Below are 26,312 nucleotides of genomic sequence, written 5' to 3'. Positions count from 1 at the left end.
TCAAGCTACTAATTGTTTGAGGTCACTACTGAACCCATGCCTCCTTTTGTCAGAGAGAATTTCACTGACAGGTTTTGGACCTAGAAAATCTTGTCTTTCACTTCCTCCAGATGACCCTGTTGTCGCAAAAGAATTCCAATCCTCTCTTCCCTTACCTTTTCCTTTCTAATTTGAGCTAGTGTCTTGGGTGCACTAAAGATCTTAGGAACTTCAGTCAATCGCTTCCTAGAAGCCATCCTCCCAGGGGGTTCATTTGCAAAAGGCCGCGACCTGCATTGAAATGCTGCTGTCTGCAACTGCTTCCTTGAGATTGGCTCAACTTTTTCGTGTGATTGGCGCCCTCCAGAAGAGTGCCATCATCAAAGCCAGAGGAGAAAGAAGCGTTGCTTAATTTCCACTTTTGAAGCCAGTCTTTGAGGCAACCGCCGAGAACCATATGGGCGACGCCTATCCCAGTGTTGCTCACGATCATTCAACCTAGACAGGTCTGACCTTCTAGACAAGTGATTTGGAGGATCACTTTCAATGACTTGCCGCTTCTTCAGAAGGTCCACATTGCCTCTGCCACGATAAGCTAGTTCTCTAGGCAACTTTCTTTTATTGTAAGATAGTTTGTTATTGGCAAGTTGGAAGTGGGATTCTTCCCACATCGGAAGAAAGAAGTTCCGTGCATGTCATGTGAAACAACCCCGGGACCGACCTTACTTGTACCGTGCCTGTTAGCCTCGAGACTGACTCAACAGGCACGAGACTGACTCAACATGCACGAGACTGACTCAACAGGCACGAGATCCTAGAGTTAATTATTTTTAACAGAAAAATCAAATTTATTTGAATTTTAAATTCAAAATTCGAATAAATAGTCGTGTCTGTTTGTGAAACAAGACATCTTTTCTGAAAGGATCTGTTGGTTGCCTATAAATACACAAGAATTCCAACGAAGTGGATATAGAAAATCACAAGTGTTATTGCAGGCTTTGTTGTATCCTGAAGAGAATCGTTTTGTATTTTCCCTAAATTAGTATACAGGCGATAACTCTTTAAGGACAGTCGATTTTCACACCTCAAAGCCAATTTTGTTTATTATTTTCTAACAATCTTAAAGAGTTATTCTGCTATGGAGAAATTGATGTCTGTTGTTGAGAATCCGAAGGAGTTCATCAAACTTGATCGCTTTGATGGAACGAACTTTACCCGTTGGAGAGACAAGATGATATTCTTGTTGTCCGCTCTCAATATCTACTATGTTCTTGATTCTGCCTTGCCTCCGATGCCTGAGCCCACAGCAGAAGATTCTGACGTAGTCAAGGAAGAAAGGAAGAAACGAGAACATGATGAACTGTTGTGTCGCGGCCATATTCTGAATACTTTGACAGATCGACTATATGATCTTTAATGCAATGTGAAGTCGCCAAGAGAGATTTGGACTGCTCTACAAACTGCATACCAGAATGAAAAACGAGGTATTGACAAATTCCTGGCTCTACAGTACTTTGAATTTAAAATATTTGATACTAGGCCTATAATGGATCAGATTCATGAACTGCAAATCTTAGTATCAAAACTAAGTGATCTTGAAGTTAAAATTCCTGATGCACTTCAAATAGGTGCTATTCTTTCGAAATTGCCTTCCTCTTGGAATGACTATAGAAAGAAAATCCTACATTCTATGGATAAAATGACTGTGGAACAATTTCGTACTCACATTCAAATTGAAAGTGAGACTCGTGCTCGTGATGCTATTAGTCAGCCTTCGAGTTCCGCAGTCAATTTTGTCAGTCAGAATGATTCAGAAAGTGGGAACAAATATCTGAAAGTTTCCAAAAAGTCTTCTTTTAAAAAGAGAAAGAACTTTAGTTGTCATCATTGTGGAAAGAAAGGCCATATGATTCGGGACTGCAGATATAGAAAGGCAGAAATAAATTATGTTTCTGCTTACATCGTTGAGTCTGATTCTTGTTTATGGCATGCTAGACTAGGACATTTAAATTTTGGCTCCTTGAATTATATGTCCAAAAATAGTTATATCTCATGTAAAAACTCAACATATAAAATGTGAAATATGCATACAAGCAAAGATGACTAAGAAACCATTTCGTAAAGTTGAAAGATCCACAGAACTATTAGATTTAATACATTGAGACTTGTGTGAATTAAATGGAGAATTAACTAGAGGATGCAAAAGATATTTTATTACTTTTATAGACGACTTCTCTAGATTTACATATGTTTGCCTACTTAGAACTAAGGACGAAGCTTTTCAAAAGTTTAAAGAATACAAGTCTGTTGTGGAAAATCAAAGGAGTAGGAAAATTAAAATTATTCGAAGTGATAGAGGCGGAAAATATTTTCCTAACGAATTTAATAAGTTCTGTGAAGAGCATGGCCTAATACATCAAATGAGTGCCCCTTATACTCCTCAACAAAATGGGTTAGCGGAAAGAAAAAAAATAGAACTTTGGTGGATATGGTTAATGCTATGTTACTTAATGCACATCTGCCACATAATTTATGGGGTGAAGCACTACTAACTGCATGTTATATTTTTAAATAGAGTACCTTCAAAAAGTATGCATATTTCGCTTTATGAGCTTTGGAATGGTAGAAAACCAAATTTAAATTATTTTAAAGTGTGAGGGTGTATATCCTATTATAGAGTACCTGACCATCAAAGAACAAAATTGGGTCCTAGAGGAATTAAAAGTGTTTTTGTAGGATATGCACAACACTCCAAAGCTTATAGACTGCTAGATCTAGAATCTAATGTCATTATAGAATCTATACATATTGAATTTATTGAAAATAGATTTATAAATGACAATGCTGATGAAATGACTGAAATAAATGGAAAACGTATTGATGCTAATAAATTGTCGCTTTCTGAAATTATTAAATACAAGGAATTACCGAGACCAAGAAGTATCTAACCTCAGTTTTTAAAATGAAGGATTTAAATGAAGTTGATACTATTTTGGGAATCAAGGTCAAAAGAGATAACAAGCAAGTGACTTTGTCACAAGCACATTATATAGATAAAATCCTTACTAAATTCAGTTATTTAGGAATAAAGGGGTATAATACTCTTTATGATTCTAGTGATAAGCTAACTGCAAATACTGGAAGAGCAGTAGCACAGTTGGAGTATGCAAGTGCGATAGGTAGTATGATGTATGCAATGCATTGCACTAGACCCGACATTGCATTTGTTGTTTGTAAACTTTCAAGGTTTACCAGTAATCCAGGTAATGATCATTGGAAAGCAATAAGTAGAGTACTTGGATATTTAAAATATACAAAGCACTTAGGCATTTGCTATAATGGTTTTCCTAATGTATTAGAGGGATATTCTGATGCAAGTTGGATTACAAGTGTTAATGATAATAAATCCACATCATGATGGATATTTACTCTAGGCGGTGGAGCCATTAGTTGGGCATCCAAGAAACAAACATGTATTTCCCATTCTACTATGGAATCTGAATTTATTGCATTAGCAGCTGCTGAAAAAGAAGCAGAATGGATGAGGAATATGTTACTTGATATAAAGTTGTGGCCACAACCTATGCCAGCCATTTCCATATTCTGTGATAGTGAGACTACAATGTGTGTTGCTCACAATAAAATATACAATGGGAAATCGAGACATATAAGCTTGAGACATGCTTATATAAGAGAATTAATTACAAATGGAGCTATAGCTATAATATATGTGAGATCAAATAAGAATTTGGCTGATCCACTTACGAAGCCATTAGGTAGAGATGTAGTACAACAAACTTGTGGAGGGATGGGGCTGAGACCCTTAAATTAAATACAAGGAATAGGAACCCCACTTTGAGTTAGTATACACTCTAACAATATAAGTTCAATGGGTAATAACAAGTTACTTGTATTGTTTAAGCACTGATCTCCTCTTTAGGAGCCCTAATTCTATTGTACTACTTACTGTTATGTGAGGAGTTAAGGAGTTGTTAAATGCTTGTTATAACAGGGGCATAAAGACAAACTCCAAAGTGCATACTGTTACATGAAGAGGTTGATTAATCTTAATGGAATTATTAATGTCTGGAGTAACAAGGACATAATAACTAATTCCACCTATATGAGTATTGAAGTGGTGCCGCTTCTAGCAAGATTTAAAGGGTTGATCTTGTAAATATTCATGAATTCAGGATGAGCACATGGCCGTAAACGTGCTAAAGCGAATACTGGATTTTCTAAGCTACTAGATAACACTGTGTGTGTGGTACTTTCGGTTTTGGCACAAGGAGTTGTGGTTCAAATCTTAAGATACCATTAACTTCGTCAAAACTTTAATATACTTACACTAAAGGAAAGTTCAAATCTGTAAAAGATACTTTCAATTATTCACAAGTGTTATGAAGCGAAATAACAAACTAGTGGGGGATTGTAAGATAGTTTGTTATTGGCAAGTTGGAAGTGGGATTCTTCCCACATCGGAAGAAAGAAGTTCCGTGCCTGTTATGTGAAACACATTCGAGACCGACCTTACTCGTACCGTGCCTGTTAGCCTCGAGACTGACTCAACATGCACGAGACTGACTCAACAGGCACGAGACTGACTCAACAGGCACGAGACTGACTCAACAGGCACGAGATTGACTCAACAGGCACGAGATCCTAGAGTTAATTATTTTTAACAGAAAAATCAAATTTATTTGAATTTTAAATTCAAAATTCGAATAAATAGTCGTGTCTGTTTGTGAAATAAGACATCTTTTCTGAAAGGGTCTGTTGGTTGCCTATAAATACACAAGAATTCCAACGAAGTGGATATAGAAAATCACAAGTGTTATTGCAGGCTTTGTTGTATCCTGAAGAGAATCGTTTTGTATTTTTCCTAAATTAGTATACAGACGATAACTCTTTAAGGACAATCAATTTTCACGCCTCAAAGCCAATTTTGTTTATTATTTTCTAACATTTATGTGGTACACTCTTTCTTCCATGAGCAGAGATAACGATTTCTCTTGCATATTCATTTACTTCATGATTCTCAACATTATTATAATAAGAATTGTCTAGTTCTTCGTCGGAAACAATTCTCATGTCTGGATATGCAGGATCATACTCAAGGTTGTCCACAAAATCATATCCAGCAAACCGCTCATCAAGCTCCTTATCATGCTGCAGTAGGTAACTGTGATTATCTTCGTGACTTAAACCTTCTACCCTATCATCAACAAGAATATCAAAACCAGGAGACGATTCCAACCACTCCTCTCTCTCCGCATTGTCCTCCACTTCTTCGTCTGAGCTCCCGTTGGGGGACAAATCGGATCCTCCTTGGGCAAAGCCTTCAGCAGGGACCAACGAATTTAACCTTACTGCAGTAGCTTCTTCAGAAGGAGATGCTGAAGTCTCACGAGAAGCACTCTCCTCACCAACATTGTTACTCATCGAATGAAGATCCACTTTTGACTTGATATATTCATGTGCTGCTGCCTTGGACCCAGTTTCAGAGGAATTAGAGTGCTTCTGTGCTGATGCAGGACCAGTTTCACTTCCTGCAGATGTCTTTTTCTCAGCTGTTGGTCCATCAGGTACTCCAGATGCTATTTTTGAGGATCTCCATGCAGTTGTACCATCATCAGGTCCATGCATAAATGAGCATCTTTCACCTTTATTGCAATAGCTATTGAAATAGAAGTAACAGGGAACATTTGTCTTGTTAACAGGCACGGCCGTTTTACTGTGCGGAGGAGCAGATTCAGATGATGTCTCAGCACGGCTCTCTAATGGCTGAGGAATGAACAGGAAAAAATTAACACAATCAAAGTATTAAATATAACAAGTTCAAGAATCAATTTTATACAGGTCATAAACAAGCACATGAAAGTTAAGAGAAACATTGCTTTAAAGCATCTAATTTCTTGTTAGCTAGGTACTTAAGTAACCCAATTAAGTCGTACAAGGCAATGACCAACCAAACGAGAAAACAGATGCAAAAACCTTCACACTCGGGAAGATCTAACGACCAGTCTCCAGGTACGTTTTCTTTGTTTTTGGGGTATGGTATATCCACCTCCGAAACCGGCCTGCCTAACACTAACCTTTATCCGCTTTGCTTCCTTGATGAGTCGAATTTCCCAACCTCATTGTTGGAGGTGGGTGGTCCCGAAAACTGCTGTTTTCTTTCTATGCTAGTTCTTCTCTCTATACAGATGCTTTTTATAAAAGATTCTTAGTTGGTGAGGAAACAGAATTAGTTTTGACTAAGCTATCCCCCCTCATCAACCAGTCTCCGGTACTTAACTCATTTATACCCCCAAAAGCCTCTTTTCTGTTCCACCAGAAGAAATAATATGAGCTCATCTTAGTGCCTTATATGTGCATACAGAATTGGTAACATTCGTTTCTGGCAGAATTGAACGTCAAAATCTTATAGCCAAGTGACAATCAAAAGGAGAAAGAATGTTATTGTATTGGAAAAAAAATGAGTTTATATTAAAGATGATGTGGCATGACACGTGGATTAGTTAAATGGTCAAAGCGCAGCAATTGACTAAGAGGCACGGATGGAGACAGCCACGGGAAGAAGAATTTAAATAGGCACGAGACGACGTATAGATACGAGTCTCGTACCAATTTAAATTATTTACAGCCAACGGATTAGAAGGCATTGAAGACAAAGATCTGATGACAGAAAGGAGTCCAAATTCATTATTAAATACTTGATACGTTACAAAATTGGTATTTAATAGGAATGATTGTATAACGGCTTATTTAATGTCATTTGTTACTCATGATTATATCATTAAAGGTGAGGCTTCATTCCTTTACCTAGAATTATCTATAAAATGAAGAAGTATCATCATTTGTAAGGACACAGGAATACTATTGAGAATTTATTGAAATACACATCTATTTGCTTTTTTACCATCATTCTCAAAAGTATTTTATTTTTGTCTCCTGATTATCAGTAACCCGAATTTCTTTTTAGCTTTGACCAAAGACTCAGATTTTTTGGTAAACAAATTGGTTTCGTTACCGGGAATCTGATAATCTTTCCTTTTAAGCTATATCTTATCTATTGTCGTCACCATGTCAAACAACAACGCCGACAACAATAGTAATAACACATTGGGAAACCACGAGAATCAAATACATCAAAATCAAGATGACGTGGTTCCCTCTCCTCTAAATTCACCACGTCAATCTCGTGAAGGCACTCATGTTACTGAATCCCGTACTGATCAACAAGAGCAATCTGAACATTTTGAAGGAGTTACAACTGAAGCTTTGCAAAAGCTAATTGATGCACAGGTCGGCAAAGCTCTTCAGGCACTTGTTAGTCGATTGCCTGCTGCGCCACCCACACCAATTCCTAATAATAATACATTGGAGAATCCCCGTTCTGGTCTTGATAATTCTGGAAACGGAGCAACCCCCAGCGAACCACAGGAAGGGGGACCAGGTAATTTAAATAATTCATATTTGCAAAATTTAGTACTAACCTTGCAGAAACAGCTTAAGGGACAAAATGAGCATATTGAACAAATCCCTGGAGTTCCACCTGTAATAAAAGGAGTAGACATGGACAAATACTCACAACAACCATGGAAGCCTAGTGTTGCTCCCCTTCCAATTCCGAAAAAGTTCAAAATGCCTGACATCCCGAAATATGATGGTACTACAGATCCACGTGACCACGTGACTGCATTTACAACAGGCGTAAAAGGCAACGACTTGACCAAACAAGAAATTGAATCAGTATTGGTCAAAAAATTTGGAGAAACACTCACCAAGGGTGCATTAACCTGGTATTCTCTTTTATCTGAAAATTCTATTAATTCTTTTGCTGAGCTTGCAGATTCTTTTATTAAAGCACATTCGGGAGCACAAAAGGTTGAGAAAAGAATGGAAGATATTTTCAAAATCAAGCAAGGGGATTCGGAGCTGCTTAGAAACTTTGTTGATAGATTTCAGCGTGAAAGAATGACTCTACCTCGTGTGCCTGACAATTGGGCTGCTATAGCCTTTGCAAATAATTTAAATGACAAAAGTTCTGAAGCCACGAGATGACTCAAAGAAAGCCTTCGAGAATTTCCTGCAACCACATGGAATGATGTTTACAACAGGTATAGCACGAAGCTGCGAAACGAAGAAGATACCGTACCTAAGCTTCATCATGAAGAAAGGGGCGGTACCCGAAGGTCAGAAACCGAAAAAAGATCAGGTAAAAACAGGTACGATCCATATATGGGACCTGCAGGAAAAGACCCACGGTCGAAACAAGATAACCAGCAATATGCTCAAAAATCGAGGAACCGGGATTCTAGCTCTTCTTCAAAGTTCAGGAATGATCGGAACAGACAAGAATCACGAGATGATGACAGGAGTTTAAAGGCACGATTCGGTGGATATAATTTTAATGTCTCTACCTCCGAGCTCGTAGCTGTTTTAAGAAGCATGGGAGATAAGGTACGGTGGCCAAAAGAGATGCGGTCAAATCCAAGTAGACACAATCCGGATCATTGGTGCGAATTTCACAACGATCACGGGCACAAAACTTCAGAATGTAGATTCCTGCAGAGTGAAATGGATCATTTATTGAAGCAAGGGTACCTCACTGAGTTATTTAGTAAGAAAGGAAAACAAGCTTATATGAAAAACAGACAAGAGCCACCACAACCTCCTTCACCCAAGAGGACAGTGAATGTCATAAGCGGGGGAGAAGATATTCACGGCGTAACCTACACAGCCTCCAACAAGGTTTCTAAGGTAACGATTACACACGGGAAACGGGTGCGTCAGGTCCTTGAAAATGAAAGTATTTCATTCGATAACGCAGATACCGAAGGAGTGACAACTCCACATAATGACGCACTGGTAATATCTTTACTTGTACATGATACTAATGTAAAATGAGTTTTGATTGATCCAGGGAGTTCTATAAATATTATATTACTAAGGGTACTACGAGAAATGCAAGCTGAAGACAAAATGATACCCAAGGCGCACACCTTGTCAGGCTTCGATAATTCAAGTGTAGTAACAAAAGGTGAGGTATTTCTAACAACTTTTGCTATGGGTGTTGTGAAGGAAACTAAATTTCAGGTAGTTGATATGGAAATGGCCTACAATATGATCATGGGGAGACCATGGATACACGATATGGATGTTGTCCCATCAACTCTACATCAGGTTATTAAATTCCCATCACCATGGGGAATTTGCCAAATTCGTGGGGATCAGCAGATGGCTAAAAGTGTCAACGCTGTAACAAGTACGAGCGCCGCAAATAAAGAAAAGTAGCAATTACAGGAAACAGTTGAAGGTAAAAAAGATCAAACTTCAACTGAACAGGAAAAGACGGATTTAGACTCAAGACCTGACACAATTCAAGAACCTGAAGAAAATGAAAGCATCAAAACGACAATTGAAGAGCTTGAGGCAGTGATGTTATTTGATCAATGGCCTGAACGGAAGGTTTATGTCGGGGCCAATTTAAGCACGAACATGCGAGGTATGATAATCGAATTTTTAAAAGTTAACTTAGACTGCTTTGCTTGGTCCCACGCTGATATGACAGGGATACCACCAAATGTGATGACTCACAAACTCAATGAGGACCCTTCTTTCACACCAATAAAGCAAAAGAAACGGAAACAAGGTGCTTTCAAGAACCAGGTGATTCAGGATGAAGTCCAAAAATTATTAAAAATCGGATCAATCCGTGAGGTAAAATATCCTACTTGGTTAGCTAACACGGTGGTTGTACCCAAGAAAAATGGTAAGTGGCGTGTTTGTGTAGATTATACCGATTTAAATAAAGCTTGTCCAAAAGATTTCTTTCCCTTACCGCATATAGACCAACTAATTGATGCAACCGCAGGTCATGAACTTTTAAGTTTTTTAGATGCATACTCGGGATATAATCAAATTAAAATGGATCCTGGTGATGAAGAAAAAACTTCTTTCATCACAGACAGGGGGACTTACTGTTATAAAGTAATGCCCTTTGGCCTCAAAAATGCTGGGGCAACCTATCAAAGGTTGGTCACCAAAATGTTCCAAGAACATTTAGGGAAAACAATGGAGGTATATATAGACGATATGCTCGTCAAAACCCAGCAATCTCATGATCATATTTCTCATCTATCTGTTACTTTTGAAATTTTGCGAAAATTTAATATGAAACTCAACCCAGAAAAATGTGCATTTGGAGTTGCATCAGGTAAGTTTTTGGGTTTTCTTGTTTCTAATCGTGGTATTGAAGTGAATCCTTCTCAGATCAAAGCAATAGAAGAAATTCCGGATATCCTTACTAATAAAAAGGAAGTACAAAGACTAACGGGAAGAATTGCAGCTTTGGGGAGATTTATTTCCAAATCCTCAGAAAGGTGTTTTAAGTTTTTCTCCGCACTTAAAAAGCAAGATCATTTTGAATGGAATGAAGATTGTCAACAAGCCCTTAGAAATTTGAAAACTTATTTGTCAAAACCACCGTTGTTGGCATAACCAAAGGTGAGGGAAAAACTTCTCATTTATCTGGCTGTATCTGAAGTCGCAGTAAGTGTTGTTTTAGTTCGCAAGGACCAAGGTAAACAATCTCCTATTTATTATGTAAGTAAGTCCTTATTGGAAGCTGAGACACGATACCCACAGCTAGAAAAATTAGCATTAGCATTGATCATGGCATCTAGAAAGTTAAGACCTTATTTTCAATGTCCTCCCATTGTTGTAGTTACTGCTTTTTCGCTTCGAAATATTTTGCATAAATACGAACTTTCAGGAAGATTAGCAAAATGGGCTATAGAACTAAGTGAGTATGAAGTTATTTATCAACCCAGGACCGCTATAAAGTCTCAAGTACTAGCTGATTTCGTGGCTGATTTTAGCCAGGGGATGCATTTAGAAGCAGAAAAAGAATTACTAGTTTTTAATGGCGCGAACCCGGGGACTTGGGTTTTATTCACTGACGGTTCATCTAATGTAAAAGGGGCAGGCCTAGGAATAGTCCTCGTACCACCTGCGGGTGAAACCATTAGACAGGCTATAAAATGTCATTCTATAACTAACAATGAAGCAGAGTATGAGGCTGTAATTGCAGGTTTAGAATTGGCACGAGAACTCGGCATAACACAGATTATAATCAAGAGTGATTCTCAACTCTTGGTTAATCAGATGCTGGGGACTTATACAGCCAGAGAGTCACGAATGCAAGAATACCTCGCAAAGGTACGGGAGTTAATAAAGCAATTCCAAACTTGGAAAGTAGTGCAGATCCCAAGAGATGAGAATGTAGAGGCCGATGCTTTAGCAAATCTTGCATCCGCAGCAGACGTGGCAAACAATACAGATGCTTCAGTCATACATCTATTTCATTCCGTTCTTGAATCTAATAAAAATGAGGTAAATTTTAATCATCTAACATGGGATTGGAGAAATGAATTTGTTGCCTTTTTACAGCACGGAACCGTGCCTAATGACAAAGGAAAGGCTCACGCGCTTCGCAAAAAAGCTGCACGATATTGTTTATATCAAGGAAATCTTTATCGAAAGATGTTCGGTGGACCACTAGCAAGGTGTCTCGGACCCTCTCAAACCGAATATGTCATGAGAAAAGTACATGAAGGACATTGTGGGAATCACGCAGGAGGACGGTTACTGGTAAGAACGTTAATTCGCACAGGATATTATTGGCCTAAGATGGAAGAAGAGGCAACCAGTTTCGTGTCCAAATGTGATAAATGTCAAAGGTACGGCAATAATATGCACAGACCAGCTGAGTTACTACATCCTGTTTTAGCCCCATGGCCCTTTATGAAATGGGGAATGGATATCGTAGGTCCACTTCCACAAGCAAAAGGTCATGTAAAATTTCTACTTGTACTTACAGATTATTTCACTAAATGGGTAGAAGCAGGGGCATTTAAACAGGTACGAGAAAAAGAAGTTAAAGACTTCATATGGCGAAATATAATATGCCGTTTTGGAGTACCAAAGGAGATCGTATGTGACAATGGACCACAATTCATTGGAGCTCAAATCACAGAATTTCTTCGAAGTTGGCAGATCAAAAGAATAACGTCTACGCCATATCATCCAGTAGGGAATGGACAAGCAGAATCAACTAACAAAGTTATTATCAATAACTTGAAAAAGAGGTTACAAGATTCAAAAGGTAATTGGCCTGAGGTGTTACCTGGAGTATTATGGGCTTATCGTACAACGACCAAAACAGGCACTGGAGAAACACCATTTTCAATGGTTTATGGTACGGAAGCCTTAATTCCAGTTGAAATAGGTGAGCCAAGCACACGATACGATCAGGCAACGGAGGAATCTAATAATGAAGAGATGCGGGTTAGCCTAGATTTACTTGAAGGAAGAAGAGAAGCTGCTTTGATAAGGATGGCAGCACAAAAGCAAGTAATAGAACGATATTACAATAGGAAAGCACGCCTCAGATTTTTCAAAATTGGGGACTTCGTGCTTAAAAAGGTGTTCCAATCTGCAAAAGTTGCTAACTCAGGAAAGCTAAGTCCAACATGGGAAGGACCATACAAAGTCCGTGGCATTGCGGGAAAAGGAGCATACCAGTTGGAAATAATGGATGGTAAAGTTTTACCCTCACATTGCAATGCTGTCCACTTAAAAAGATATTACTTTTGAGAAAGTACCTACGGTCATGTATCATCATGTTAAAATTTCTCTCTTGGTTTATTAATATTTTACTAACGATTTTAGATGCTAGAAAAAATATCCTAACTCGTGCCAAATGATGAGTCACAACCTGCAAGGCAAAATGGAGTATTCTTAAATTCCTAGCCCAGGGTTACAATTAATCTGATGGAAATACACACGAGTTAGGCGGTCTTCATCTATAATCGCACCTTCGGGTCCCGCATATCTTTCTGTTTCAGGAAAAAGGGCCAAAGTAAAAGAAATAAACAAGTTCTCGAGGCTTCATACTTCACCGCTCAAACACTTGGGGGACTACAATATTGTACATAGATACATGTAGAAATGCAGATACGCAGATACGAATATCGAACGATAGAAGTCAAGTGTTGAGAAAAAATTATGAAGTCTTCAGCATTTATGAGAACAACAGAGTCATCTCTCAAACTCATAAACAAAGTCACCTCTCAAACCCTTCTTAATATGTAAAGATAGGGTCATGACTATGTACTGAAATAGGTTATGAAGAAAAACCTTGTTTATTTTATGTTATTTACAAATCTGTTACAAGAAAAACAGTTACAAGAAAGTTGTAGATGTATTGTAATACATGTAACAATAAAAAACTTGTTAAAAGTTTATGAATAAAAACTTGCCAAAGTTGTTTCATACAAAACGTGTGTTTTCCTATTTCTTTCATCGTATTATAACACCATTATGAAGTTAAGACGTCTTCTTCATTAAGTGTCGATAAAATAAAAGGGCCCTCTTTTATAAGCCTCATGTTAATAAGTCATGAGAAGAATCATAAAGCATTTTCAAAGGATAAAAATGTTAAACTACTCTATAAGTCCTAAATAGGTAAGGAAAAGGCAAGAATAGAACGCATTGAAGTACTAACAAAACTTCTTAATATAATTAAAAAGACTAAGTAGAAACTTAGTCAATAAAGGTTTATACAAGTGCCCCATTATGATAACTGGGGACTTTCACCAAAAAATCCCTTAAAAACTAAGGGATAAAACCATCATCCAATTGAAGTGGTTAGCACATCAGAAGTTGCAATATTAATTTCACTTTCAGCCACAGGCACGGTGGCAACTTCTGAAGAAGCAGCAACATGAACGGTTTCAGCTGAAGCAGGAATTGTAATCCCAATTGTTGCAGTAGTCACTTCTTCATTTAAAAGTTCTTCCATTCCAGGAACTTCAAGTGCAGGAGAAGGAGTATCAGTAGACTGTTGGCTTTTCTCGATGGTATCTACGACTTTGGCCAGTTCAGACTGCAAGTCAAAACCTTCTTGAGCAGCTTCCGTCAAAGCATCACGGCGAGATTTCAGGAAAGCCCAACTCACCTCTATGTTGAAGTTTTCCTCCAGAAGTCCATATTCCTTTTCCCACATAGCAAGATCGTTTTTTAAGATTTGGTGCTCAGCTAAATGGGAATCAAGGGAAAGCTTCAAGAGAGGCATGAGAACTCTTCAAGGCATGAATCTCGTCAGAAGAGGTCTGTAAGTCAGTCTGAGCTTGAGTCAAGCTTTGCACTAACTCTCCTGCATACTCTTCCTTCTTAGGCAAAAGTGCCTTCAGCTCCCTAACTTCTTCACTAGCCTTGGATAATTGTTATGACAAAGAGCATTCCAAAAGCTCTTTGTCTCTTTTCAATTGGCTTGAAGAAGCTTTGGCAGTTGCCAGTTCAGAAGCTAAACCACGGTTTTGCTGCTCCAGGAGATTTTTATTTTCTTGCAACTCCTCTATGGTCCCTTGAGCATTCTCAAACTTCTCCTTCCAATTGGTTGCTTCAAGTTGGGCTCTCCTAGCTATTTCTTCGGCCTCGTGGACAGTTTTTTCAGACTCACGGGCTTTTCTTTCCAGTAGGGAAATTCTTCCCATTAATTCCGTGCCAATAAGGTTAGCCTACAGAGATAACTCATAGAAATGAGAGATTGAAGATAATTAAAAAAAAATTGTTGGTAAGAAGAAAAAATACCTTCAAAGTAGAATGAACTACGTCATTCATCAGAGTTAAGCAGCTATGGCTCGCCATCTTCTTCTTCTCGATATCTCCAATTAGAGGTTCGAGCCAAACATCGGCTCTACCGGTCTTCCTCAAGAGGCTATGATTGGCAGGAACCTCCAAAGTAACACTTCTCATAGTCATACTTCCACTACTAGAACCCGTCTCTGTACGATGAACAGAGGGAAGAGGAGCAATGGAAGGAATGGAAGGAGAAGATGTAGAAACAGGAATGGAAGGAAAAGATGTAGAAACCGCCAAAGGAACGGACATAGGAGCGGTAGAAACTGGCAAAAGAACGGAAGTCGTCAAAACTGGTAAAGAAATACTTACGGTTGGCAGAGGAATGGAGGAAATAGGAACAAATGAGGAAAGAGGAGCTTCATCAAAAACAGGGCCGAGCTCGCCACTCCCGAAACCACTGTCAAAAAGATGCTGAATTGACTCATTATTATCTCTTGGTTCGGTGTCCTCGTCAGAATGAATAAAAACAGGCTCGGTGGTGGAGGTTCGAGCAGGAGTGTTTTCAATTTCATCATCAATGATTATTCTTCTCCTGACCATTGGCCTGGTAATTAGGGAGGTACCCTCCTCTTCTTCTTCAGAACTTTCCTTTATAGTTTTCCTTTTTGGCAGCAAGGCTCGAGCCTTATCCAAATCAAGAGCAGCATTCGCAGACATGCGAATGGCCATAGCTACTTCAGCCGTCATTCCTCTAATGCCAAATCCTGATTAAAGGATGGATATACATGATCAAAGTAGAGGAAAAAATGCTTAACATGTAAAAAAAACATATAAAAAGGGGGATACCATGTGTTTTGACCTTCCAGCCATGTAAGGAAGAAATTGATTTCCAAGTTCTCTGCTCCCTAGAAGCAATCTTCAAAAGTGAGTCTACCCAACCACGGAAGTTGGGAATAGGTTCCACATCTCCCATGGTTGCTACAAAAAACCAAGAAGAGACGAGGTTAAAAACAAACTTTCTTTTGAAATTCTCAAAAGTAGGTACGGTAAATAAAAGGAAACCTACGTTCAAAATTCCACTTCTCAGGGAAGGGAATATTTGTTTCGCCAATCAAGTCCACCGTACGAACAACAACGTAACGGATATACCATCCACGATCTTTGTCATCTTCAGGATTTACCAAAACTTTTTTGCTCCTTGCAGTTAAGGTAAAAACCCCATGGTGTATTAAGTTAGGATGGTACAGATGAATGAGGTGAGAAAAGATGAAATTGACATTGGCCTTGGAGGATAAATATCTCAAACAAGCCACTGTTCTCCACACTAATGGACCGATTTGGACCAAACAAATTGTAAAGAAACGACAAAAATCGAGAATAACTGGGTCAATCGGAGGATTAAAACCTAAAGTGAAGGGGTAAGTATAAACAGAAGAATACCCACTTCTAAAAGAGGAAATTCTTTAATTTGGGGAAGGAATTGACATTCGGAGACTATCCTTCCAGTTACAATCTCTTCTTATGGTGGGGATTGTAAGCTCGGTTACTATTGTGGGGTAAGTATCGGCTTTTTCTAAATTTGTAATTTGTTTTTGAAGAGACGTTTTGTCACTTTCAAAAGACAAATCGCTGGGAACTATTTCATCAACTGAGGGTTCTTGAGAAGAATCAAGAATTTCCCTACTTTGAGAAGAAGGGGCCTTTGGGATAGAACTCCTTAAAGAAGAACCAGAGGAGCCGCCTCGAGTAGATTCTAACCCTGTTCGAAGCCTACCTCCTCTGCCTCTTTTGTGTCTAACAGGGGCGTTAGGGAATTGATCTAGAATTGGAACTTTTTTACGGTTAGGGTTTGAAGAAGACATTGTTAAGAAGGAAGTGTGTGCTGAAGATTTGTGAAGAAGACAAAGGAAGAAAAAGTTATGTGTAAAATGGGAACCGTCAACCTTAGAAGTGTAATGATGGAAAACCTATAATAAAGGCAGCTATCACTTCGTAAATAGTGAGAATGAAGAAGTCTCGAAAAAGGGTGTGAATAGCGGAATCAATTAGAAAATGACACATGGGCAGAACATTAAATGGAAAAGACTACTGAGGCGTTAATACTGTCATGAGCATTAATTGTGGCAAAAATTCCTTTTTCATGAAGATCCACTTCCCAATTATTTAATTGATAAAAAAATGGAAAGTGGGGGGACTATCTGTATTGGGAAAAAACTGAGTTTATATTAAAGATGATGTGGCATGACACGTGGATTAGTTAAATGGTCAAACAGCAATTGACTAAGAGGCACGGATGGAGACAGCCACGGGAAGAAGAATTTAAATAGGCACGAGACGACGTATAGATACGAGTCTCGTACCAATTTAAATTATTTACAGCCAACGGATTAGAAGGCATTGAAGACAAAGATCTGATGACAGAAAGAAGTCCAAATTCATTATTAAATACTTGATACGTTATAAAATTGGTATTTAATAGGAATGATTGTATAACGGCTTATTTAATGTCATTTATTACTCATGATTATATCATTAAAGGTGAGGCTTCATTCCTTTACCTAGAATTATCTATAAAAGGAAGAAGTATCATCATTATCAGTAACCCGAATTTCTTTTTAGCTTTGACCAAAGACTCAAATTTTTGGTTAAACAGTTATATGTTAGTGTTCATATGTATAAACCACTTCTTAGAAGTGAGGTAGATTACTGAATTCTCCTGTGACTTGAGAACGATGAAGTCATTTGTGTCAGAGTAACAAGAAGGTAAATCCGTCACCAAGGCAAATTTCAGGGGAATGAGGTAGCAGATCCAAAGTTTTTTCAACAGATAGAATTTCGAGGAGTTAAAAATATGCTTCTGAACTGATCATGTTGCAGTCTTTTGTATATTAAAGTACTTGAATCCACTTTGCTAGATCTTAAGCAGGTTTTTGCAGAATTATGCCGGTATATTCTCGCTTACATACAAGCAAGAATCACTATTGTTTCTTTAAATATTTTACATATGACATGAGGTTTTGAGAACTTCACATAAGAAAAGCATTTAGCAGAAAGGGCTACAGACTGAAATTCTGATGAGTGTTTGCTGTTCTTTTTCAAAGTAGTGTCAGTTTCAAGATACTTGCATAAAACCAATACATGAAAAGGAAATATTAATTTCCATTTAAAATATTTACACAACTCCATCAATTCGACCACTCCTGCAAGGGAATTTTTGGGCCCCCACCCCCTGGAAAGGAGAAGGAACAGGAAATAAGGGAGTGGCTGGGGAGGAAAAGTAAAAGGATACCAAACAAAACAGGCTACCCCAGTTGAACTGCAAGCACAGTAGAGTGAATTAAGTTTGCTGAGAAAACTTTACAGATATACTTTATAGAGTGACGTTTCACGGCATACAAGAAATCAATTTGAAAGAGATATCCAATTCTAGATATATTAACGTCATTTAATAAGAATTAGTTAGAGTATATGGTTTCCAGAACATGAAATGATGAGTCAGAGAAAGTAAAGAATACACGAGATGTTGGTGAACACTTAAAACGTTTAGATAATTGCACTGGCTTTTTAAGTCAGTTTAGTGATTTGGGCACTTCAAGGACTCTTGAGGTTTCAAATATCGTGCTGATCCTACATAATGTTGCACTGTACTTTTCTAAAAAAAATAGAATTTGGAACTTGAGCTCTAAGCTTGTTAAAAATCCCCCCGATGGTTGCCATGCATTTGGCCGAACAGGTCTTGAGGAGCCAATAACTTTTAGGGGAGATCTATATTTCTTGACTGCGTTTTCTTGGCTGACATATATAGGTCTTGAGGAGCCAGTAATTTTTAGCGGAGATCTGTATTTCTTTTTTTCTTATGATAGGAAATGTGCTTCTTCAACAAGATATATTGTTTTCCCAGTCTTTCACGAGAAGAGTACAATGCAACGTTCTTTAGGAGTAGCAAGATATTTGAAACTTCAGAATCCTTGAAATACCAAATAACCGAAATGATAAAAAAAAAAACTAGTGAAATTATATAAAGGTTTGATTGCACCAAAATCTCTTGAATTCTTACTTGTTTAATCGTCCTCTTCAAGTATCTTTTCTTGGAAGTCATCTACTCTAACTAACTCTTAAAATAAAATATGACGTTGATATATCTAGAGCTGGATGTTTTCTTTCAAAATGATTTCCCTTACACCATCAAACAACACTCTATCAAGCATACATGTAAAGCTTTCTCTACATCTAACTGCAGTAGCCTACTTTTAGGTCGTGATGGTTCTACCATTCTAGAACTTAGGTAGACCGTAAACAAAGTGCAATTGTCCTACATGATAGACTACCACTAATATTCTTAAATTTTGAAAGAGGAAATAGTTACGACTTGCCTGAACTCAACACGCTATTTTAAGTTGGGGAGAACATTCAAGCAGAAAACAAAAGCATAGTTTATTTTGTTGCATGTATGCAGTAATAATACGTCACGAATCAGCAAAGATATCAATTTCAAGGCATTGCAGCTTCGTGCTTACCGGATGCCGAAAAGCGCATGTTGGATTAAGACAGCTTCCTGCCAGCCAGTACCAACAGTCCCTGGGGTTGAGCCTAGCTATCTCACTATGTCGATATTCACATTCTATTCCCTGGTTTTAAAAAAATCCATATCAACAAAACCCAGATTCTCAGATACAACACTTGAAATAATAAGCCAACAACGCACACGAAACAAAGATATTCATGTCGTGAGTCAAGAATGCACATGTTACATAAAACAACAATGACGAATGTCCATTGTATTGAGAACTACTACTCTGATTATTGTGATCCCATCATCTCTAAACCATAATTGATTAGACTTGAACTAAAAAGCAAAAATTATATATCGAAAGAACAATTAAGGACAATAACTACGTAAACAAGAAATGCGCCAATAGAGCAAACTAAATGTAGACAGCTAACTGAATTCACGATCACCAACTCAATTTGCTAGAAAATGTTAACATAACTCTTCGACCCATTGAGTTTCCCTTGCATAAACTCACCACTTAAACACTTAAAATTCAAATGTAAAAGAAAATCCAAGAAACCAACGCAATGTAATCATGACAAAAGATACATCCAACAGTTTATAAAGACCCATACACGCAGAGAACACACACACACATATTTCCATTTTATACATTACTGTTTGCTAGAAACAAAGTTTAAGATATTAATTTAGAGCTTAAATTAGGCCATGTAAAAGGTAATTGTAGGTAATTCAACATAATAACCATTCATTGAAACCTAGCGTGAATGATAATAACCTGCTATAAAGTTATATAGGATTTATATTTTTTTTAAAAAGAGCGAAATTTGATACACATATTGGCTAAGTTTGAAAATTAGTTGCCTAGTTTTGAAAGTTAGATTTTGACGGGAAAGTTAGTTAGAGCTATGTCACACAATTGGCATGTTTGCATTTCTTTTCTCTTTTATTCTCAGCACTTTTAGCTTGTTACAAACACTATAAATAGAAACACAACAAATTGTAATGGGTTATGCTATGAATTTGAATTCCAGTGCTTTCCCTCTGTTTCTTCTCTATATTTTATCTCTATTTCCCTCTCTTCTTCTTTCTTCTTCCTTCTCCTCTCTTCATTTCTGCGTTTCTTCTCTCGTTTAGCTGTAGTGATACCTCAATTTGGTATCAATTGGTATTAGAGCTCGGTGAATTATGGGCCCGCGAAGAGCTGTGGACGTTGTAACGGGTAATACACCTATGGATTTGCAAGAGCAGTATGAAGATCTAGCAGCTCAACAGCTAGATCTTCGAGTAGAATTGGCCCAAAAACAGCAGGAATTAAGAGATGACTTGGACAAGCGACACAGTGAACTTCTGCATATGGTGAGCGCTCTTAAAACCTCCTTTGATGGACTGCAATTGAATCAGCAATCTAAGGACAGTGCATCTACATCTGCTGCTAAGGATAAGATGCCCTAGTCAGGTCAGGGTATTCTAGGAGCAAATCCTTACTGTGTTAATGCTAATCGTAATCATAACCTAGTTTTTCCTCAGTTCAATGGAGAAAATTTGAAAACGTAGTTATATAGAATCGAACAGTATTTTACTGAAGATGACACTCCTCTCAATCAGCGAGTGAGGCTACTAGCTATGAACCTTGATGATGAAGCATTAGTTTGGCATCAATCATACCTTAAGTGTAGGAATTTACCTATGCTACCTGTGTGGGATGAGTACATAGCTGAACTCATCGAGACTTTTAGTGGTGATTTCTCTGATCCTATGCTGGAACTGAAGCAAACAGGATCTGTTAGAGAGTTTCAATTTGCCTTTGATAGGTTGGTAGCTCAATGCAACTTGACTGTTGAGCAGGCTATCTCTTGTTTCCTTGGAGGCTTGAAGGAGGAATTGGTGAATCCTATTATGATGCATGAGCCTAAAACCTTAGCTAAAATGTGCAGGTTAGCTAGGTTAGCTGAGGCCACTCTTGCTGCTAATGCTAGAGCTCAGAAACATACTTCAGCTGGTTATTCTGATGTTAGGAGGAGTTCTTATGATAATCATAGCCTCAAACCTCCTATCTATTCACCAGTTAGTCATACTCCTAGATTGGCACTACATGCTGCTAACACTGCTGTGATGCCTAGGAAGAGGACTATTTCTCCAGCTGAAATGCAAGCAAAAAGGGCTTAGGGATTGTGTTATTTCTGTGATGAAAAATACGCTGCATGTCACAAATGTAACCTTCCAAAATGGTTATTTGTCTTGGAGCTGGAAGAGTATGATGCTGCACCTCCAGAAAAGGGGAACATCACTGCTGAAGTTGAGGCACTTCCTGAGGAGTGGCCTGCTGTGGAAGAAGAACATCCTCACATTTTATTATGTGCTTTAGCTGGTATCCAAGGAGCACAGACCATTCATGTTACAGGTTACAGTGCTAAACGACCTATTCAAATTCTCCTAGATGGTGGTATTACTCATAATTTCATCGATTCAGCAGCTGCAAAGAAGTTAGGTTGTTCTGTTACTCCTACTGTATTAAGCTATGTCAGTCTAGGCAACAACACTCTTGAAGCCACTTCTGGGGTGGTAAAAGATTTCACATGGATGCTAGAGGGCACTACATATGTAGCTGATCTTATTGTCTTTCCTGTTGGTAGATATGATTTGGTTTTGGGAGCCTTATGGATGAAGACCTTGGGTCCAGTCACCATGGACTACTCAGCACTCACTATGACCTTTAACTACCAAGGCAAACAACATCTTTTGAAGGGGGTTTCAGAAGACTGTAAACTCTCTAGTTCCAAAGCTGTTAACAGATACGAAGGAGATCCTGCTTAGTTGTATATGCTACAAATATTGCTTGATGCACCATCATCTGCTTGTGGAAATGATGGAGTTATGCTAGCTTTGCATCTAACTAGTGATGAATTGTTGCCTCAGTCACTCCATAACTTACTAACAATCTCTAAGGAAGTATTCTCAGAACCTACTGCACTAGCTCCAGCAAGGGGTGCATTTGACTACAGGATTCCCTTGCAACCTGGTACCAAGCCAATCAACATCAAACCTTATAGATATTTTTCTATGAAGAAGGATATCATTGAGAAATTGGTAAAGGAAATGCTACACCAGGGTGTTATACAGTATAGTAATAGTCCTTTTGCCTCACTTGTGGTGGTGGTAGGTAAGAAAGATGGCACGTGGAGGTTATGTGTAGACTACATGGACCTAAACCACTGCACTATTAAAGACAAATTCCCCATCTCTATTATTGATGATCTGCTGGATGAGCTATCAGGGGCTTCCATTTTTTCTAAGATTGACATCAGATCTGGTTACCACCAAATCAGAATGGATCCTGAGGATATATCCAAGACAGTATTCAAAACATACATGGGACATTATGAGTATTTAGTCATGCCTTTTGGCTTGACCAATGCTCCTTCCACCTTTCAGTGCCTAATGAAACATGTTTTTCAGGACCTTCTCAGAAGATTTGTACTTGTTTTCTTTGATGATATTCTAATCTATAGTAAGAACTTGCACGATCATCTTATTCATTTACAACTGGTTTTTGACCTTATGATACAGAATAGCCTATTAGCCAAGCAGAATAAATGTGTTTTTGGGGTACCAAGAGTGGAATATCTGGGCCACTTATTTCTGCCCAAGGAGTTGCTACTGTTCCAGCAAAGATAAAGGCTGTGCAACACTGGCCTATTCCCACAACTGTCAAACAACTAAGGGGGTTCCTGGGGTTAGCTGGATATTACAGGAAGTTCATCAAAGGCTATTGTCTTATTAGTTGACCTCTCACAGACTTGCTTAAGAAAGATAATTTTTTATGGACTGAAGCTGCTTCACAGGACTTTGCTGAGCTTAAATTAGCTCTCACTACTGCACCAGTTTTGGCTTTGCCTAATCACTCATTACCATTTGTTGTTGAGACTGATGCCAGTGGATCTGGCATTGGTGTTGTTCTTATTATGCAAAATAACCATCCTATAGCCTTCATTAGTAAAGGACTTGCCCCCAGACATGCTGCTTTGTCTGTGTATGAAAGGGAGTTACTTGCTTTGGTCTTTGCTGTGACTAAATGGTCCCATTATTTGCTCAGCAATAATTTATTGTCAAAACTGACCAGAAGGCCCTTAAATATCTATTGGAACAAAAGCTCCATACTGATTCTCAAATTAGGTGGATGGCTAAGCTTTTTCCTTTTGATTTTGAGATTCATTATAAGAAGGGCAATGAAAATGTAGCTGCAGATGCTCTCTCTAGAATTCAAGGTGCTTCCTTGATGTCCATGCTCATTTCTTCGGTTCAAACTGATTTATGGAAGGCTATTCAGGATAGTTGGTCTGCAGATCGTGAGTTGCAGACTTTGATTTCTACTCTGCAAACACAACCTCAGAAACACTTCACTTGGGTGAATGGCCAACTTAGAAGAAAGGGTAAGCTACTAGTGGGCAACAACACTGCTTTGAGGCAGCAGATACTAACATTGTGGCATTCTACTCCTTCTGGGGGTCACTCTGGTATTGATGCCACCATGAGGAAGGTCCTTACTTATTTCTATTGGAAGGGCATCCGAAATGATATTGTGTCTTTTGTCCACAAATGCTCTGTATGCCAACAAAACAAGTATGACACTGGTTCTTCTCCTGGGCTTCTCCAATCTTTGCCCATTCCTGCCCTTCCTTGGACAGACAACACGATGGATTTCATTGAAGGTTTGCTAAGTCACGAGGAAAGTCAGTTATATGGGTCATTGTTGATCGCCTTACAAAACATGCTCATTTTATTTCCTTGGCTCACCATTATACTGCTCAGTCCCTCATTCCCATCTTCTTAGATAATGTCTTCAAACTTCATGGTTTTTCTGCTTCCATTACAAGTGACAGAGACCCCATCTTCATTAGCTCCTTTTGGAAAGAGTTCCTCACTGCTCAGGGTGTCACTCTGAACACATCCACTGCTTACCATCCTCAAACTGATAGTCAGTCTGAGGTGCTTAATCGCTGCTTGAAAACTTATCTCAGGTGCTTTTGCATAGACTCTCGTTCTGACTGGTCTTCCTTCCTTGCTTTGGCTGAATGGTGGTATAATACTAGTCCACATTCTGCCATCAAGACTTCTCCTTTTGAGCTTCTTTATGGTTATCCACCACCATTGCATCTGCCTTACTTACCTGGAGATTCAGAGGTTGATTCTATTGAGGACCTCTCTCTGCTTCGTGAATTCAAACTTCACTTAGCAAAGTTTCATCTTGCTCGTGCACAACAAAGGATGCAAGCTCAAGCTAATGCCCACATGTCGGACAGACATTTCAACATTGGTGATTGGGTCTTTGTCAAGCTTCAACCATATCGCCAGTCTTCCCTCTCCTCCTTTCCATACCATAAACTTACTTCTCGCTACTTTGGGCCATATCTTATAGTTGACAAAATTGGGGTTGTTGCTTATAAATTGCTCCTGCCACCTGAAGTTCTGATCCACCCCACATTTCATGTGTCCCAGCTCAAATTTTGTCATGACATTCCTACTGAGATAATACATCCACCTGTGGTTGATTTGGCTAATAGATTTTGTCCCTCTCCTGAGTCCATCATAGACAGACGATTAATCAAGAAGGGCAACAAGGCTGTCGCTCAATGCTTGGTTAAGTGGACTGGTTTGGATGCTTCTTATGCTACGTGAGAATTAGCTTCTGCTCTTAAAGCTCGTTTCCCCTCCTTCACCCTTGAGGACAAGGGTGTTGTTCAACCGGGGGGTATTGATACACATATTGGCTAAGTTTGAAAATTAGTTGCCTAGTTTTGAAAGTTAGATTTTGGCGGGAAAGTTAGTTAGAGCTATGTCACACAATTGGCATGTTTGCATTTCCTTTCTCTTTTATTCTCAGCACTTTTAGCTTGTTACAAATACTATAAATAGAGACACAACAAATTGTAATGGATTATGCTATGAATTTGAATTCCAGTGCTTTCCCTCTGTTTCTTCTCTAAATTCTGCCTTTATTTCCCTCTCTTCTTCTTTCTTCTTCCTTCTCCTCTCTTCATTTCTGTGTTTCTTCTCTCGTTTAGCTGTAGCGATACCTCAATTTGGTATCAAAATTCGAAGAAATGCAAATGAAAAAGGAGAAAAACCTTCTTGCAAGTGAGGGGAAAGGCTAAGAAATAGACACAATCAGTATTGCGCTTTAACAATTCTTCCTCCATTTTCTCTCCCACAAATTGATTGATTATACAAAATGTTCAAATTTCACAGCATTACGTACAATATATAACTCGATGAAATGTGAAATTCTCAACTCTGATTAAAAACAAACCCTCAACAGTGTTCTATATATGCACATATACATACATGATACAATTGCATACAGAGAGGTGAGGTGTAAGGGGTAGGGTCGGGTTGGGGGGTGTTAGAAAAGAGGTTGTGGTGGTAATTCTAAATATGCTATATGGTGCTTTCGAGTTTTATAGAAGCTAACGCTTGGAGTTTTTATTAATTTTATGTTATTTTTGGGGTAATGGTCCTTGCATTTTAAGCATGTTTTTGTATGGTATTTTTTTTCTTTTTTGGTTTTTTCAATCCGCTAATTAGATTTCGAGTCACGTAAGGTTAATTAAAAAAACTTCAGAAATAGACATTAGTCTTAATAAAACAAATAATATTAAAAAATTCGAAACGCCAAAAAATATTTTTCAAATATTAAAAAGAAGAAATACTCGTAATGTGAAAATTCCATTATTTTCTAAAATTACTCATTCAAAGATTATACATCGATCTATTTTTATCTATCATTAATATTCCCAGAATTAATACACGACTCTTTCATGAATCAACAAACAAATTGATTGAGAAATATATTTCCAATAATGAAATAAATCAAGAAAAAACTAATAATCAAAAAAAAAAATCACTTTTCCCTACTTGGTGAGTAGTAGAGTACATCCTCCGATTTTGTTTTTATATACAGTCAAATCTCTCTATAACAGCTTTGTTTGTTTCGAATATTTTTGAATATTATAGCAAAGTGTTGTTATAGAGAACATATATTATAACATAACATGAAAATTGGTTCAGGAAAAACTTGACTTTTATAGCGTGTGTTTGGTATGAAGGAATACATTTTCCAAAAAATGTTTTCTCATTTTTCCATGTTTGGTTGGCTTAAATGTTTTGG

General features: G+C 38.1%; 1 pseudogene; it reads right to left on the bottom strand.

Annotated features, from left to right (window-relative positions):
• Window positions 1-25,509, bottom strand: LOC107820137 (zinc finger CCCH domain-containing protein 34-like; annotated as a pseudogene).
• Window positions 25,510-26,312: the final 803 nt, after the last annotated feature.

Source organism: Nicotiana tabacum, chromosome 8 (genome assembly GCF_000715075.1).
Source record: "Nicotiana tabacum cultivar K326 chromosome 8, ASM71507v2, whole genome shotgun sequence".
Classification (NCBI taxonomy): Eukaryota; Viridiplantae; Streptophyta; class Magnoliopsida; order Solanales; family Solanaceae; genus Nicotiana; species Nicotiana tabacum.
The sequence above is the reverse complement of the archived record's forward strand: the minus strand, read 5'-3'. Positions and strand labels throughout refer to the sequence as shown.